This window comes from Triturus cristatus, chromosome 5_2, assembly GCF_964204655.1.
Source record: "Triturus cristatus chromosome 5_2, aTriCri1.1, whole genome shotgun sequence".
Classification (NCBI taxonomy): Eukaryota; Metazoa; Chordata; class Amphibia; order Caudata; family Salamandridae; genus Triturus; species Triturus cristatus.
The window spans coordinates 416728660-416746073 of NC_140588.1; positions in this window are offsets into that span (position 1 = coordinate 416728660).

Here is a 17414-nt window from a genome sequence, read left to right on the forward strand (position 1 = left end):
GCTATGCCAGAAGAAGCTAGGGCACATTAAATAGGGGTGCCAAACAAATTATACACGACTAGGAAACAGAGCAGGTAAGCTGATCACATGGCAGAGACGGTGACAGAGTGGTGCACACACATACGTGCTGTGAGGGCAGTGCGCGAAGACACGGCGCTTGGAGTTTGAGCTGTGGAGCGGTTGAAACCACTTTTCCCCTTTACCGCTTTGCCATCTCATGCCCCTCACTCCTTTTGTAGGCTTGTAGGCTTGGCAGGCCAACACAGAGTACAGAGGCATGCCGCACAGAGCATGGGAATGCAGTGCATCGGCTTAGAGCTTGGAACAGGATGACGTTGCAACTGTGACTGTAGCGGTTGCTGCGGGTAATTCCTGTTCTGTGCTCAACTGTGTGGCCCAGAAATGTTGCATTTTTTTTTTCATGGTGGAGATGTGGTCAGTGCTGAAGTTGTGTCAATCCTTTTGCCTCTAACTTCATCTTGTTTCATCCCTGCAGGGGATCCCTTGGGTGGGCATGTGGAGTGTAGCAAGGAGCAGTAAGACAGTGAGCGAGCACTGTGTTCAATCTTTACCTTATTGACTTTACCTCATTGACTCATTGCCTTTACCTGGTGCTGTTCATTGAATGTATTGAACTCACGACCGTAGCCCATTCTGGGGTGATAATCAACTGTGATTACGTGCAGTATAATGCAGTATAAAAAGATCACGCCATGGCTGTAGTTTTGGGGTAACCCTTGGTAGTGTGTCAAACGAATACGGTATTAACTGCGAGGAGTAGTAGTGAAGAGTTTGAGGCTCAAGCAGTGTGGTGGCAGTTTCTAGGCACTGCTGCCGGAGAGTAGAGCCTGGGGGAAGTGGAGACAGCCTGGCTAGGTCTAAGTGTGGTCTGCAATACTCTTGTGTGCTCCCCCATGCTTGACCAATCCACAAATTAACTGTTGATTCATTAATATTACCGGGCAAAGAGGCTAAGCGATGAAGTGGAGCAGATTGGAGTTGAGAGACTTGGCTGTTCGCATAATAACTTTGAGTAGCCTGGCGTGACAGCAGTTTGAAGCACTGCTGCCGGAGAGTTTGGCTGAGGGGAAGTTGAGATGGTCTGGCTAGGTCCAGGTGTGGTCTGCAAGCCCCTTGAGTGCTCCCCAGCACCTGGCTCATTCATCAATGAGTCTCTTTGGTTAATCGAGGCTGTCGTAAATAATGAGGCCTGGTCGCTTTCATGGACCTCCGGTGCCACTAAAAAAGCAGAAGAAAATGAAGAACAAACGTCCAAATTCCACTATCAAATCACCAGTAATTTTAAAGAACCCAGCAGGCTCCTTATCCTCAAGCCCTGTGAATTCGCTCTCGGGCAATGTTACAAAGTCTATTATTCCTGAGGGCATAATTATTCAATCCACCATTGCAGATTACTTTAAATAATCAGGGAAAACAATACAAGACCTGGTTTGCCTGACCCTAAAATGGCGGAGGTCTGGCAGACTCGGGCTTTGAAGGCGGCGTCATGGCTGAACATCGGACTGGGCCGGTTGCCTCTGTTCGATGCAGGGGGACCCTCACTGTGCCCTGAGGTCGAGTCCCGGCACATGGTCACGCCCATGAGCTCGGACATTTGCTCTTCCCGCAGTAGACCATCCAGGCACCTGCAGGCTCCCATGGTCAAGATGGCCGACATGTGAGGAGCTCCGGCCGGGAGCTCCCAGGTTAGGGATTTCCTTTCCAGCTCTAAACCCCTGAGTTCTACCCCCTCCTTGAACCTTCGGACGCACATGAGGTTATATGGACGGCAGCCCTTCAACTCTCCAATTCCCGCAATTTTGGTTTGTGATCTTACGCGGGACCCTGAATTTTGCTAACTGAGGAGCCCGAACAATCCCAGTGGAGCTGTTTTTGCGGCTATAGAGGAGATTAGGCTCTGGTTCACCCCCTTGGCCATCCCCAGCCGGACATTGGACATGGTTTCCCTCATCTCTCCGCTGTGTCTCCTCCCCCCTCTGACGAATCCACCCCCTGAAACACTTTCCTCCTTGCCGGTCTGCCTGACCCGATCTGCTTTCCTTGCCCCTTTTTACCTCCCCCCTTCTTCCTTCTGTGCTTCTTGGACGTGTGTCTTGGTTATGCCATTCGCTAGTAACTCATGTAATTGTGTAACACTGTCTGTTTTCCATTTGTTATACTTGGCTCCTGTAACTGTTGGTAATTTTGTTAACTTGTAACTCACTGAGCCTCATGTAAAGTGCTCTGATACCTCCGGGTCTAGCCAGCGCTATATAAAACTCTGCAAATAAATAAAAATAAAAACAAGCCAACTTAAAACATTTGGGAACCTTGGCCTTGAGCCTCCCGAACTTGGCTTCTTCTACTGACCAGCTTCCAGGCTCCCAAGATATTGTATTAAAAAAAAAATCCAGTAAATAAGCAGATCCTCGGCATTTCAGTAAATTAGCAAATCTTAGATCGCACAGTAAGGTTGAATAATGACCTAGGCTCTCATAAGAGGGTTGTAAAGGCACAAGTTCATTGCTCTGACTTGGAGTTCAGTTTATTAACATTTCCATTAAAGAATTCTCTCCCTTCAATTGAAATGAGCCAACACGTTCCCCACTTTGGTCCTGCCTGTATCAAAAATGTTAATGAAACATAGAAGCATATCCAGTAGCATTTATGGACAGGATCTACCTAGCTTGGACTCAAGTGGTGAAAAGGCTGATATAGACCTCTTTATCCCAGTTCCATCCATAGGTTTTGGAAAATTCGAACTCAAAATCGAACATAACTCCGTTGAAAATTAACTCTGAAAATATATCTCCTAAAAATATTACCAAAATCAATGAGCATCCTTCAACTGAGTAAAGTTTAGTAATGGTTGATCATATGGCTGATCATTGGGATTTTATGAATAATTCAATCAAAACCTGCTAATCTCTCCTTAATGTCAAAATATGATGCAGTTAACTATGAATTTATGAAGCCCCCTAAAGAGCGTCATCAGGACTGTTTAGGTCCTTGGCACAATTTGCTTAACACTCTCAGAGGCGTAGCTAGAGCTTGTGGCGCCCGGGGCTATCCCTCAGATTGCCGCCCCTGGGGAGGGGGGGTTGCTGGGTAAAAGGACGGCGAGCACTTGAAAGAGGACCGAGAGACACGTAGTATCGCCGCTAATAGTTACCTCGATCATGCAAGTTACATGCACATACATGACACGGTCCAAGGCTACACAGTTGAATACACCAGTGACTGGCAGTACAAAAGAGAACACACAGACTGCATGATCTATCTGGGGACTCAGAAAAAAACGCACGTGACATCCATCAGAGAGCTGCGTGAATAATTACCTGGTAATCCCCTCAGCACAATGCAAACATGCACACACGACACTGTTCAGGGATCCATCATCTACAGCGGACATTAAATGACCATTCATCATGGTTCCCCCATTACAGCTGTGCTCTTTGTGATCTGCATGGTTCATGTTCTTTGCAGGAGGCACATTAACCCTCTGTGCTACCTTTCCAGGAGTCAACCCTTCCACTAGACAAAACTCCGATCTCTCTCTAGGAAGAACATTAATCACCGAAGTTATCATGACATTTTTATTGTTTCTGAAAATTGCTGGAGGCCAGGAAGGAGGCAGCAAGTTTTTTTTAAACCATAATATACTTGCAAACACTACGCACCCACCCGAAATAGGTACCCAGTGCGGTCACACCGTTCGCATCACCCTAACCTGCTCAAGGTTCATGTGACCTCAGTGACAGAGTCACAGCGACTAGATCACTGTTGCTCTAGGGTGTGCTGCTGTGTAGGCCTGCCCGCAAGACTGGAGATGAACTTCAGTATGGATTGTGGTGGACAGGCCTTCAAGGTTAACCCACAATTGACACCACTAGGGTACACCTGCTTGTGCTAAGACATCAAGCCTTCTAAGGTCTAGTGGGGCCTTCTAAGGTCTAGCATGGGAATGTGCTCCCTCAGTAGAGTGGTCTGGTGGACTGGTCATGAAGGCTGAACCCGGTTCCCCAGATCCAAATTCGACAGCTCTGGCCATAGTGCCACATCCTCTCCCCCACTGAACACCATGCTTCCTAAAAAAGAGAAACTTGCACTGTCTTCAGCTATAACCTAATTGTGTCCGCTATAAACACTTGGATGTGGCTCAATTCAAATTATGCACTTGATAAGAGTAATATGCTGCCTAAAAAAAATGTAAAAGCAACCACTCTTAGTGAATGCAAGATTAAGTAAAGCATGTGAAATGTAAGCAGAAACAACATGGTTACCTTAACGATCTCTCACTCACTATTCAGAAATCAGCGAGTGGTTTTACCTGAAAAGTTAAGGACATGACTAGAGGGCCCTGAAGGGAACCGTTTCAATGTCCATTGCTTATATCCTTACAAAACGTAAGCAGTATGGTTTAAAAAGACCACATCCATAAACACAGAGCCATGGTACACATTTTGTTTTCCAATCCACCCATCAACCAGGTATTGCAGTACCTCCAGGAATGGTACACTTTGGGAACAACAATGCTGTTCAAAGAAAGACGAGAAAACAAAAGTAGCGCTTCACTGGCAAACTCTGTAAAGTGATGGTGATGTATTTGGATGTAAATAAAACCAATCTGGCCACTTTGCAACCACTCTGTATTGCTTTATTTAGTTATGTATTTATTATTTTTCATATTTAAAACCTTCTATTTCTCTCCATCCCGCTGCACTTAGGAATAGAAAAATGTCAGAAAAAGGGCATTTCTCGCAAGAGTGTTTTTCTTTTTTGGATCCATTTCACAGGGAAGCAACTAAATGAAAGAAGGAAAGAGGTTGTGAACCGTTTCTTCAAGTCACGGTTTTTACTAAGTGAGGAGGGAGACAGAAAGAGAGGGAATAATAGGAAGAGAGGGGGGGGGAGAGCTGCCAGCACAAAAAAGAAGAGGACATTGCCCGAGTCCTATTCCTTCTCGGCCCGTCCCCGAGCGTCCACGAAAGCAAACCAAGCCTTATCTGAATGCCTTGTGCTCCCCCAAAATAGTGCCGCCTGGGGCGGACCGCCCCCACCGCCCCACCCTAGCTATGCCACTGGTCACTACGGCTAGCCTACTAGCAACGTGGTATACAAAATAAGTCAGACTCACAAAACGCCACTGCAAGTAGCTCAAATGCAGATTGAGGCAGAACCACAACGACACCGAAAAAAGCACCTACAGGTGAGTCCTAAGATTGTATAATTAACAAAGTAGACCCACCAAATGTTCAGCTCTCAACCAATGCACTGACAACAGCACAAAGGATGCTAAGGAAATCTTCACCATCATGAAGTATTTTGACACTCCTGCTGCTAGCTCCTCTAGCATCATGTCATCACAGGACCTCTGCACCTAGCTCTCCCTTTTTTCAGGCATAAGATCAGCAACATGTGCATCTTCCTGCCCCAGCAAGACCCATCCACCCTTGCAGCCCTCATACCCATCGGGACAAAACCCCCTGAAATGGACCATGACCTCTTGGCCCACCATCACCACACAGGAACTGCAACAACCATACCATCAATGCATCCTTGAGAACATTTGGACACCTGCCCTCACCACATCTTCACCAAAGGACTGAACCCCATCAGCTCAGCCCTAACCCCAGTACTGAACAGCACCATCCACGTAGCAACCTTACCAGATGCCTGGAAGTATGCCACGATACTCCCCTTCCTAAAAATCCCTCAGCGGATGCTCTACAACTATTGCCTGATATCCCCACTACTCTCCCCGGCCATAGTCCTGGAGAACATCATCAACAAGTGAATAACGACCCTCTTCAATGACAACCACCTCCTTGACCCCACTCAATGCAGATTTAGGCCCAACCACAGCACTGAGACCACCCTCATCACCACCACAGAATACATACGACTGATCATGGACAGAGAAGGCACTGCAGTCCTCATCCTTCTATTTGCAGCTTTCAACACTATAAACCACCCTATCCTCATTGAATGTCTCTTTAAAGCCAGCATACAAGGGCCTGCACTCTGCTGGATTTGCTCCTTCCTCGCAGACTGCACCAAGTCAGTTAGCCTCTCTCACCACACCTCGTCCACCACCAACCTCATCTGCGGAATACCCCAGGGATCATCTCTCAGCCCCACACCCTTCAGCACCTACAGGGTCCTACCCGCAAACACCATCCAAATTCACAGAATCAACATAATTTCATACACCAGCAACATCCAACTTATCCTCTCACTGAGCACCCAGACCAACATCTCCTCCTGCATGTCCAAAAACACCATGGGGTTGAAGATCAACTGTCTAAAACTCAACACAGATAAAACAGATGTGGTACTCTTCAGCAGAGATACCTTACTGTGGAACTTCACCAAGTGGACAGCACATCTCAGATTCACACCCGGTCTGACACCCCAGCCAAGAACTGTTGAATAGTGGAGGACAAGCAACTCACAATGACCTGCCAAGTCAATGCAGTTTCTGCCTCCTGCTTCTACACCCTTAAAATTTTCAAGGAAAACTTCAAATGCCTCCTGGTCAACACATGCAGAACAGTCACCCTGGCCTTCATCACCTGAAAACTGGATTACAGAAATGGCGGCATCACCGCCCAACTGACCAGAAGACTTCATGCCATAAACACAGAAGCAAGACTCACACTCAGGGTCCCTTCCCTCACTCACATCACCCAACACTGACTCCCATCCGCAAACATTCATTCTTCAAATTTCTCTTACACACATACAAAGCCCTGCACACCCTTGGCACTACCTTCCTCACTGGACGCATCAACTTCCACACACCAACCAGACACAGCCAAACTCCTGCTTGCACTGATACCCTGAAAACTCAGAACAAGAGCCAGCAGTTGTGCCTTCTCCTACCTCACTCCGAAAGACTGAAATGACCTGACCCTACATATTAGAGCTTCATCCACTGTGAAGCCATGGCTCTTCACCTAGGCCCCAGCTCTGCCCTGCTCTTCTGTGCCTGAATACCCTCATTGTCATTCTCCCTGGTTAACTGCTCAACCTACAATCAACTATTCCCTGTCTCCCTCCCTCTGGAAGACCTGTGTTATCTATAAAGCTCCTAATTCTACCAGCATTCATGCACAAAATGATTGGTCCTGCAAAACATTTGTATTTCTTTTTACTGAAAGAACCAGATTAAAAAAACCATACTCTCAGATATGATGTTTCCTTAAGCCACTGTCCTCCTTCCTGATCCCTTTCTCAAGTCTATTCTAGGCTCTCTCCCAGCGCCCACACATTAATCAAACTACTGGCAGCTTAGTATATTTATGAATCTTTATTTTATTGCTCATTATTCTGGCTGAGGACAAAAAAAATATCTAGAGCGCACAATGAGATCGTAAGTAGCTATAAGAAAGCTGGAGCAGTGTCAGGCCATGTTTCACAGGTGCAGTTTTTCCCTGTTAGGTAAGGACGCTATGCAATTTAACTGAGAAAGTGGCTCATTTACCTTGAATTGCAGCAGCAAGATGATGTGGAAACTACATCAGCGCAGTAATATTGGATCTGTCGTCTGAGCCAACAGAAACATGCATTGCCTGTAACTCCACTCGATAGGCAGCGTGAGTGACAGCCCCCGTGCTGAGAGGCAAGCCTTGTTTTCAGTGAGTAGAGGCAGGCAGGCTCATTAGCAGAAGCAGATGTGTTTTGTTTGCGAATAGAAAAGAAAGCTCTTGATGCCGCCCCAGGCCAGAATGAGCGCGAGAGCGCGTAGCGTGAAGCGCGTGACGCATCACTGCTACGTCCTACGTCGTTCTCATCGCGAGGGCAGGGCTGGCCAAATTAAATTCATGTTTTTTTTATGTTGCCCAGGGCCGTCATTGGTAGCGCTCGCGCTACAAGAGTGATTGACGGCCCTGGAGGCAGGCTGGTGAGTGCTAAGTGCACTCAGCGCACACTTTCAAACTGGGCCGCGGCCGCCGTTATAATTTATTTGGGGACACAGTGTACCCAAATAAATTATAAAGGCGGCCGCAACGGGCGATCAGTGCCGCGCGGGCACCCCCTAAATTGTGCCGCCTGGGGCGGACCGCCCCCCTCGCCCCCCCCTAGCTACGCCAGTGAACACTCTTGCTCTTTTTTATTGCAGGGATAGATTCCGCATTGCAAAAACGGAATAATTTAGTAGTAAAAGTGCAATCTGATACAAATAACCAACTAGTATCATTCACCTGTTACCGTATGTTGGATAATGTCTTAAATCTTCCAATGATAGTTGGCTGCCTTTTGGACGACGTTAAATGTATGGCCACCTTGCAGAGGGCAAAGTCTGGGGGAAATCAATTTCTCGGCCCACATTTGGGACAAAGTATCTATCAAATTCAGGATTAGTTTATTAGCGAACAGACTATCCAACGCCGAGCAGGAGAAAATGAAACCACAATCAATGTCCAACAGCTTAATGCAATTGAAAATGTACATTCAGAGCTGCTGTCATCAAGTGGGGTAACCCAGGTGCAAAATATATCAAGTTGTTCCAATCCACAAAAAGGTCTTACAAAAAGGGCCAGAAAAAGACTTAGGGGTCGATTAGGATGGCGGTCGGAAAAGCATTCTAACCGCCGTGGTAGCGGAAAATTACCGTCCGCAGGTACCACGGCAAAACCAGAGGTCAGATTAGGATGCATTGTCTGAAACATCCTACTGCAGTGGTTGGATATCAAGATACACCGCCGGGAACGTCCAGAGAAGCTGAAAATCCATCTGCTGCGGTCTGAATTGCTGCGGAAAGACCCAAAACCGCCGTTTGCCCAGCGGTCAGGAACGCGAGGAAGTGGATGTTCGCTATCCGCAGTAGTGCTTCCACCGTCCCCGAATGGCCTGATTCTCCGCTGCGCAGTGATGGACTGCCTAAAGTTTCTTGTAACTGGGAATTGAACACAGCTCGGGGGCACTGTTATCTGCTAGATTTAAATTTCTTTTAAAACGGAGCAATATTTTTAACCTGATTTAATGTGCCTTGTTTATTGAGCATCTTTTATCTCTGTTTTAACACTGTTTGAATTACTGTGATCGAACTGAAAAATTGTATTTTACTTGGGGTTCGCGTTCTAAGAACCTCTCGTCTTGGACGCACGTTTTGTTTTGCTGAGATCCCGCAATCTTGGGTGGGCCGCCTTTCTGTGGGGTTAGCACTCTAGTAGTTGAGCGATTTCCATCCAGGCTATCCCATAAGAGGGCATGCTCTCGCAACTGGCAAGCCCGTCTGCGCCCATCTGCGCCCGTCTGCGCCCGTCTGCGGCCAGACTGCGCCATGCGCCACCCCCCCCTGATCAAAACTATGCAATTACTTATGCCAAATCAACCTTGATGAACCTTCAGCGCAACGGTAAGGGCAATAAATGTCACCCTATCTTCTAGAGAAATGATTCTCAGGACCTGCACTGTCCTACTTGTAATCTTGTCTTGGGAAACAGTCACTCTGTCTTCCATCTTCCAAATAATGCCGACTGCTCGGTCTGGAACACGTTTCGGTAATAAGCGTACCTTAACTGGAGTCTTACTGAACACTAGATCTCTTCCCAAGCATAGGCACGAACTTGCTGATTTTTTTGAACTTCATATGCCTGACATACTATTCCTCACTGAGACATGGACTCACAGTGCCCCTGAACCTGACCTAAACGTGGCCATACCTTTGGGTTATGACTTATTTAGGATTGATAGGAAAGGTCAAAGAGGGGGAGGGGTGGCCATTGCTCACCGTTCACACATCAAAGCCACTGTTTCTGATATTCCCCAGTTCAAGGAGGAGGCCATCTTGTTTAGCTTCAAAGTTACCAGTACCGATGTCCTTAATGGACTTTTAGTTTATAGACCACCTGGGCCCAGGAACACATTTATTGAATCCATTACAACTGTTATGGAATCCTGTATGGTACACTCTAATTTCTCCGTGCTGGGTGACTTCAATTTTCATTTAGAATCCACCAATAATGCTGATACCAAGAAGTTAATAGATCGGCTTCTCAGTTTAGGATTAAAGCAAAGTGTTACTAGGTATACACACACGGGTACACATACTTTGGATGGCATTTTTACCAATCACCCACATACAAAATTTACTAAAACACTACCCTTGCCTTGGACAGACCACAGTGCTGTCTTTTTTGAAGTTTACACCAACTGATTCCTAAATAGAACCCTTGGTACAAACAGAACAGGGGTATCACGCCCTTGGAAACAAATAAGCAGTCCTGATCTTGAAACTGCACTGCGAGCAGCAGTACATTTTAACCGCTGGATTGAACAGGCAGTCTCAAGGCTAGCCCTTGAAACTTGTATACGAACAAACAATAGATTGTCATCAGCCCCATGGTATAACACTAAGTTAAAAAACCTAAAGAATATCTGTAGAGCCAAACAAAGACTTTGGAGGAAGGAATATTCAGAGTCTGGAAAAAAACACTCCGGAGAGGCATTAGCTATATACAAAGAAACCATAAATGAGGCAAAATCTACTTATTTTACTGAGAAAATAATGGCGTCCAAAACCACTCCCCGAGAGCTATTTAAGACAGTCTCTAAATTAGCCACCTTTGGTAATACCAAACCGTTTAACATAACCAAACAGTTCTGTGACAAACTTGCTAAATTTTTCCATGACAAGGTGGTTAAAGTATACAATGAATTCTCTACTGCTACTAATGGAACTAGACAAGACGAATTTGAGATGGACAAATCTAACACACAAGCTTTCTTACAAGAGTTCAGTCCCCTTACACAGGATAGAGTTGAAGAAATTAACTTGGAGATTAAATCATGCTCTCCTCTGGATCCCTGTCCATCATATGGTCCCTAATACTATCGCTAATAACTTGACACCTCTTCTGAATAACATTCTCAACCTAGGACAGTTTCCGGTTGACTGGAAAAATTCCCTGATAAAACCTACCCTAAAAAAGCCAACCCTTGATTCCTCGGAAGTCGCTAACTACAGTCCTATTACTAGCTTACAATTTCCGTCAAAGGTTCTCAAAAAAGTATTAAATGAGGAACTGCGGTCTTTTATAGAATCAAACGACAAACTTGATGCAGCACAGCTTGGTTTCAGGCCACGGCACAGCACCGAATCTGCATTGATTGCAGCTACCAAAAGTTTACGTGCGCAATTAGATCAGGGTGGGAAGGCCATACTAATAATGCTTGATTTATCTGCCGGATTTGATACGGTGGCCCACCGCATACTTCAGCGGTTGGCGGAAATAAGGATTATTGATAAGGCCGCAGACATTCTTCGGTCATACTTAACTAACAGACAACAATCTGTGATGCTAGATGAGCACAAATCTCCCCCTTTCGTCATGCCATGTGGGGTACCTCAGGGATCAGCACTTTCACCTACCCTGTTTAACATATATGTTACCCTACTGGCTAAACTTATTCGTTCTTTTGGTTTCAAGGCCATTTGTTACACTGATGACACGCAAATTGTTGTCTCTCCAGCGGCCAAACCAGAGATTGTGGCAGAACGTTTTAATCTTTGCATGAGCCATATTATTAGCTGGATGCAGAACAACTGCTTAAAATTGAACACCGGGAAGACGAAAGTGGGCATGTTTGGAAGGGACATTTCACTCTGGAACTCCAACTGGTGGCCCGGGACAGCAGGGCCTTGCCCCCAACCCGTAAGGAAGGTAAAAAACCTTGGAGTTCTGATTGATGATCATATTTCTCTATCAGACCAGGTCAACAGCATTACCTCATCCTGCTTTCTACACATTGAAAATCCTTAGGAAAATCCTCCCTTTCATCCCTATGCCCCTTAGGAAAATGGTCGTTACGGCTCTGATTTTGTCAAAAATTGACTATTGTAACTCACTCTACCTTGGAGCCAAAAAGAGTGTGATACATAAACTACAGACTTTGCAAAATGCGGCCGCCCGGCTACTAATAAAACGACACAAATTCAGTCCCATTAGTCAAATAATTTGAGAACAACTGCACTGGTTGCCCATTTCGGCTAGGATCGAGTTTAAATCTATGTGTATCCTACACAAGACTCTGCACGGGGTGGGACCCGTGCAGATAAGCCAATACATTAAGCGCTATACCCCACAGAGATGCCTCAGTTCAGCATCGGCGTCCCTGCTTGAAGTCCCAAGGGTAAAAACGCTGATAAGGGGTGGCAGAAGTTTCCGATACTTAGCCCCAAGGCTATGGAATTCCATGCCCCTGCACCTCAGAACCCAAAACAACCTACTACAGTTCAGGAAGGAACTTAAAACTTGGTTATTTACTTGCACCTAATCGGCGGGTTGATTTTCTGGTTGCACTCTATGGCAGCAAGCGCTAAGACGCCACTGCAAACACGCTCTCTACAAAAACCCATTTTTCATTTCATTTAATTTCATTTCACTGTTTGAGGCATCGTGATTTCTCCGGCGGGCGTAACCGCATTCCGCACGGTGGTCCCTCTCTATTGGCTCTGTCCGCCACCGGTGTTGAAGGATCTTTCTGGCGTATCTCGAAACTTTGCAGTGGACGATAAATGGGCTATCTTTGCCCATCGTTAAATGGCGGACGCAAGGACCACCGATGGGGTGCGGAAAAGGACATTCTCCGCCACCGCCAGCACCGAGGATGTGCCTACGACCGCCATCCTAATCGACCCCTTAGACAGAATATATGGTGTTAGAACGCAGAATTTTACAACACAGATTTTACAATGCAATTACCATTACAACACGTTTTTACAACGAGAACCATTATAACGCATGTCTATAAGGATACATAAAAAGGGCCATTACAATGCATACTATTACTACATATACCAATACAACGAATACCATCACAACACATAATAATTAAACTGTTTTAAATGAAGGCAGATATTCAGTGTGAAAAAAAGTAGTGAAACCCCCCCCCCCCCAAAGATCAATACTTCGCAAAAATATCTTAAAGACTAAATAATTTCCTCGATATAAATCACATTAAAAAAAGCTCATTTATTGACAAAATAAGCACATACATACAAATCATTAACAACATGTGTCCTTCCACTATTTCCACTACAACAGCCCAGCCATCATCTACTCAAAATCTTGACCATTCTGAAAACAGAACATTAGAAAAGAACATTTTACACACAACACAATAAATAAACATTCTGTCAGGTTCTGAATGACGCAGAAAAATAGAATTCAATATATATTTTCTTTTACATTTTCGTTAACCCTAAACAAACGTATAAATTCAGCCGACCACAATTTTGTGCTCAGTGGTATGCTGACTTCCCTGATGACCACACCCATCTGCAGTACAGGAGAATTGTGAGAGCTTCAACTTCAAAAGCTGCCATCTATTAACTGAAGTAAGTGAAAGTTGTGCACTTAACACATCTAGATAGACATAAAATGATGAATAAAAGTAAACCTTAAACAATTTTTCCATATATAGTAAATTCACAAATCTTGGAGAAACAGGTACAGCAAATCAGTACTCATCTTCTAAATAAAGTAAGTGAATGTTTAACATAAATCAGATTTAATTTTAAGTAAAAAAAAGCTTGAACGTACACTGTATTTTAGTTTTTCTAATACATTCACAGATTTTGATGAGACATACCAAAATTAATCCATCAGTAAGTTTAAGCAAAAGTATTTTTATAAGCTAAAAAAAATTAAGATCGTTTCATTTTTAAAGAATTAATATGTATTGTGAAAAATGCTGGGCACTAGTCTGCGGCAAAATTAGTACTGTAGCTCAGCAGGGTGCTTAACTCTGGAAAGATGTTGGTCAGTGGTAGGGTGCCAAATTAGTATTATAACTCCGTCGGGTGTTGGCCTCAGGGAAGATGCTGGTCAGTTCTGGGGCAAAATTACTATTATCAATCCACCATGTGTTGGCCACAGGGCAGATGCTGGTCTGTGGTGAGCGGCAAAATTACTATTATAACTCCGCCGGTTGTTTGCCTCAGTGAAGGTGCTGGTCAGATGTGTAAGTCTGACCAGCACCTACAAAATTTCTAGCTCCACTGGGTGCTTGCGTTAGGGAAGCTGCTGGTCAGTAGTGGGGGGCAAACTTACTATTCTAACTCCTCAGGGTGCTTGTCTCAGTGAAGGTGCTGGTCAGGTCAGTGTTGATGGGTAAACTTACTATTCTAACTCCGTAGAGGGCTTGCCTCAGGGAAGGTGCTGGTCAGTGGTGGGGTGCAAAAATCTATTCTAACACCACACTGCAGGGTGCTTACTGAGGCTCGCGGAATGTGCAGGTCAGTTGGGGGTGCAAAATTACTATTCTAACTCCACTATGTGCTTGCCTCAGGGAAGGTGGTGGCCCGTGGTGGGGGTAAACTAACTGTTCTAACTCCCCAGGATGCTTGCCTCAGAAAAGGTGTTGGTCAGGGTTGGGGGGCATAATTAATATTCTAACTCCACAGGGTGCTTGCCTCATGAAAGGTGCTGGCCACTTCTTGCTTTATTAAATTTAACAAAAAAAAGTGAATACATACAATCATTATCCCTTTTTTTACAGAGCTCGAATTAACTCCATCTAAAATCAATCAAATCAAATCCATCAACTGGACTACAAAACATCCTCTCAACCATTTGTTCAACAATCTGAAGGCCTTTCACAGGTAAAATAGTAAAAAAAAATAATGTTGCAACCAAAACTAACACAAATATTTCTGTTTAGAAAACAAAAAGCTAAGTAAACATCATTCATTAAAAGTCCACTTTTCCCTTTAGAGCTACAGAAAATCACCTGGAAGGGAGACAACAAAACACCAAAAGCAGCTGAAGAAACCAAAGTACATCAGCAAAACGACAAACAAGCAAACAAAGGACCCTCACTAAGGTGAGGCATATTACTTCAACTATATGAAATGCCTCTTTATCTTCTACAGGAATCAATAACAAACCATATCAGAAAATCACAGCTGGGAAAATCTAAATGAAACAATGTAATAAACAACCTGTTATTAGAAAACTTAACACGCAACCCTTAAACTTTTAACCATTTTTTTTTGCAGGTTGTAATGAACGAAAAATTCAAATCAGAAAAGCACATAATTTACAGCAACACATTGTAAAACATGTTTTCTGAAATATACATTGTCAAACATGTAAACCTAACAACATTTTAATTGCAGATTAAACGTATATATTAAAAAATATAACACACAAACAATTTTTCGCTTTTCTTTTACAGACATATACATAATGGCATCAGGAAGACAAGCCACCTATGTGAAATCCCAAAGAGGACATCGACTCCTAAAGCACCATAGCTACCTTTATTGTAAGGAGAGAATAACTGAGCCAAGGAGTCATTGGAGGTGTGTGCAGTATTACTCATCCCATTGCACAGGCAGAGCAGTTACTCTTGGTGACACTGTTGAAAGGACCACAGAGCATAACCATTCTGCCTCTGCAATGGAGATCGAGCTTAGAGAAAGCATTAACCAAATGAAAGATCTTGCATCCACCGCCAATGAACCCTGTGGCACAGTTTTGAGGGCAAAAAAGTATTCTAACTCCACTGTGTGCTAGCCTCAGGGAAGGTGCCCACAATCCCAAACTTATGCAGAATTATACAGAGATAAAACAAGCAAGTAACCCCCAACATGTAACACCCCAAACATACTCTGATATTAACATTCCTACTGAAGTAACTGTTACTGTTACTAATGAAAACTTTCTTTAGCATAACAACAAAAACCAGCAGAAAAGAATACTACTCTTTATCACCCCTTGTAACTTTGCAAAATTGCAGACTAGTGATATTTGAATGTTGGTTGGGATGTTTAAATCCACACCCCATCCATTCACCCAAATATACACTATTCACGACTACATTAATAATACTGTAGTTCCCTTAGTGTACAGTTTACTCCCTGATAAGCAATCCTCAACTTACACTGAACTTTTAACAGTGGTAAAATCTAAAACACAAAATAAAAGTCCTAGAAAAGTAATAATTGATTTCAAATTATCAATGATTAACACTATAACCAAAATGTATCCTGATACCCAAATTCAAGGATGTTTTTTCACTTTTCACAGACTTATTGGAGAACATTTTAAAAAACATCCTTAGTTGAGTATTACATATTAGACAGTGAACTGCAATTTGAGTTAAAGAAACTAACTGCAGTGTGCTTTGCTCCTCCTGACTGTGTGGATGAAAACTACGCATCAATTACTGAATCTGACTATTTTAATACAAACGAAGACAAATTGGGTGCCCTACTCAATTACTTTGAGATTACATGGATTAGCCATCTAAGCAGGTCGCGTCGCAGGAGGAATCCAAGGTTTCCTGTGAAGTGGTGGAACTGTTACACAACCTGCTTGGAGGGAGGAGCAAAGACCAGGAATGGCACAACTCCTTCAAAAAATCAGAAAACCTCACCCAAACGTTTATAATTTCTTGGAAATTTTGAAGAAGGAGCAAAGTTTCCAAGAAATTAGAATAGCACAAATATTGACCTGTAGTGTGAGCCCATGACTTTCCAAAAGAACAAAAGAAATGCCCGAGAGATTGTTGGGACAAATTCATCAGTTTTCTTTGATGGTGACTTCAGACTACCTAGAAATATTGCACACATACTACATTTCTAACTATCACTAAAACTTATTCTATTTTACTTGCCTGTTTTGCAAAAAATAATAAATTGGTATTTTTCAAAACATTTTTCCAAATCCCCCAAAAACTCAGGTTTCCTACCTTCAGTTGCCTTCCATCTTCGACTCTTGTTGTTTTGTAAAATTCCAGAGTTTACCAAGAGTCTGCAGCTCACCAAATTATTAAATCCATAAATCCACTATCAAATCCAAAGCCTGTGCAAAACTTTCAAAAGAGACACAGATTGGCATAGCCATATTTTACAGCAAACACACAGGTGCCAAATATATTGTGTAAACTAAGAAAAACGCATCCCCCCAAAAAAATCCCAATAAGTTTAGCAAATAATGAAACAAGAAATCCATCATTGCAATCCTCTCTCCATCCATTTTGTGTCAAAGGTTTGATGAAAACCAAAAATCCAAATTTTAACATGCAGAAAAAAACCTGTATTAAGTTAAAATCCATTAGAAAAAAATCCAAATTGTCCAAAATATCTATTCGGCCATCCATGCCATCTGTGTTCTCCAAATTTCCACGTGCTCGAACATCCATAAATACACTACAGTTTTTTTTTAAAAACGTGACGCACTAAATATTTAAAAAAAATATTGGTTCTTTTACACATTGGTTTGAAAAAAAAAAAATTCTTTCCACATAATTGTTTTTTTTCAAACCAAAAGTGTAAAAAAAGAAATCAACTTGAGATAGGCCTACAACCGCTACCTATATGGGAATGAAAATGTGATTAAAAATTAAAAACATACATCAAAATATGAACATCAATCTAACTACCTTGCTCCACTCTC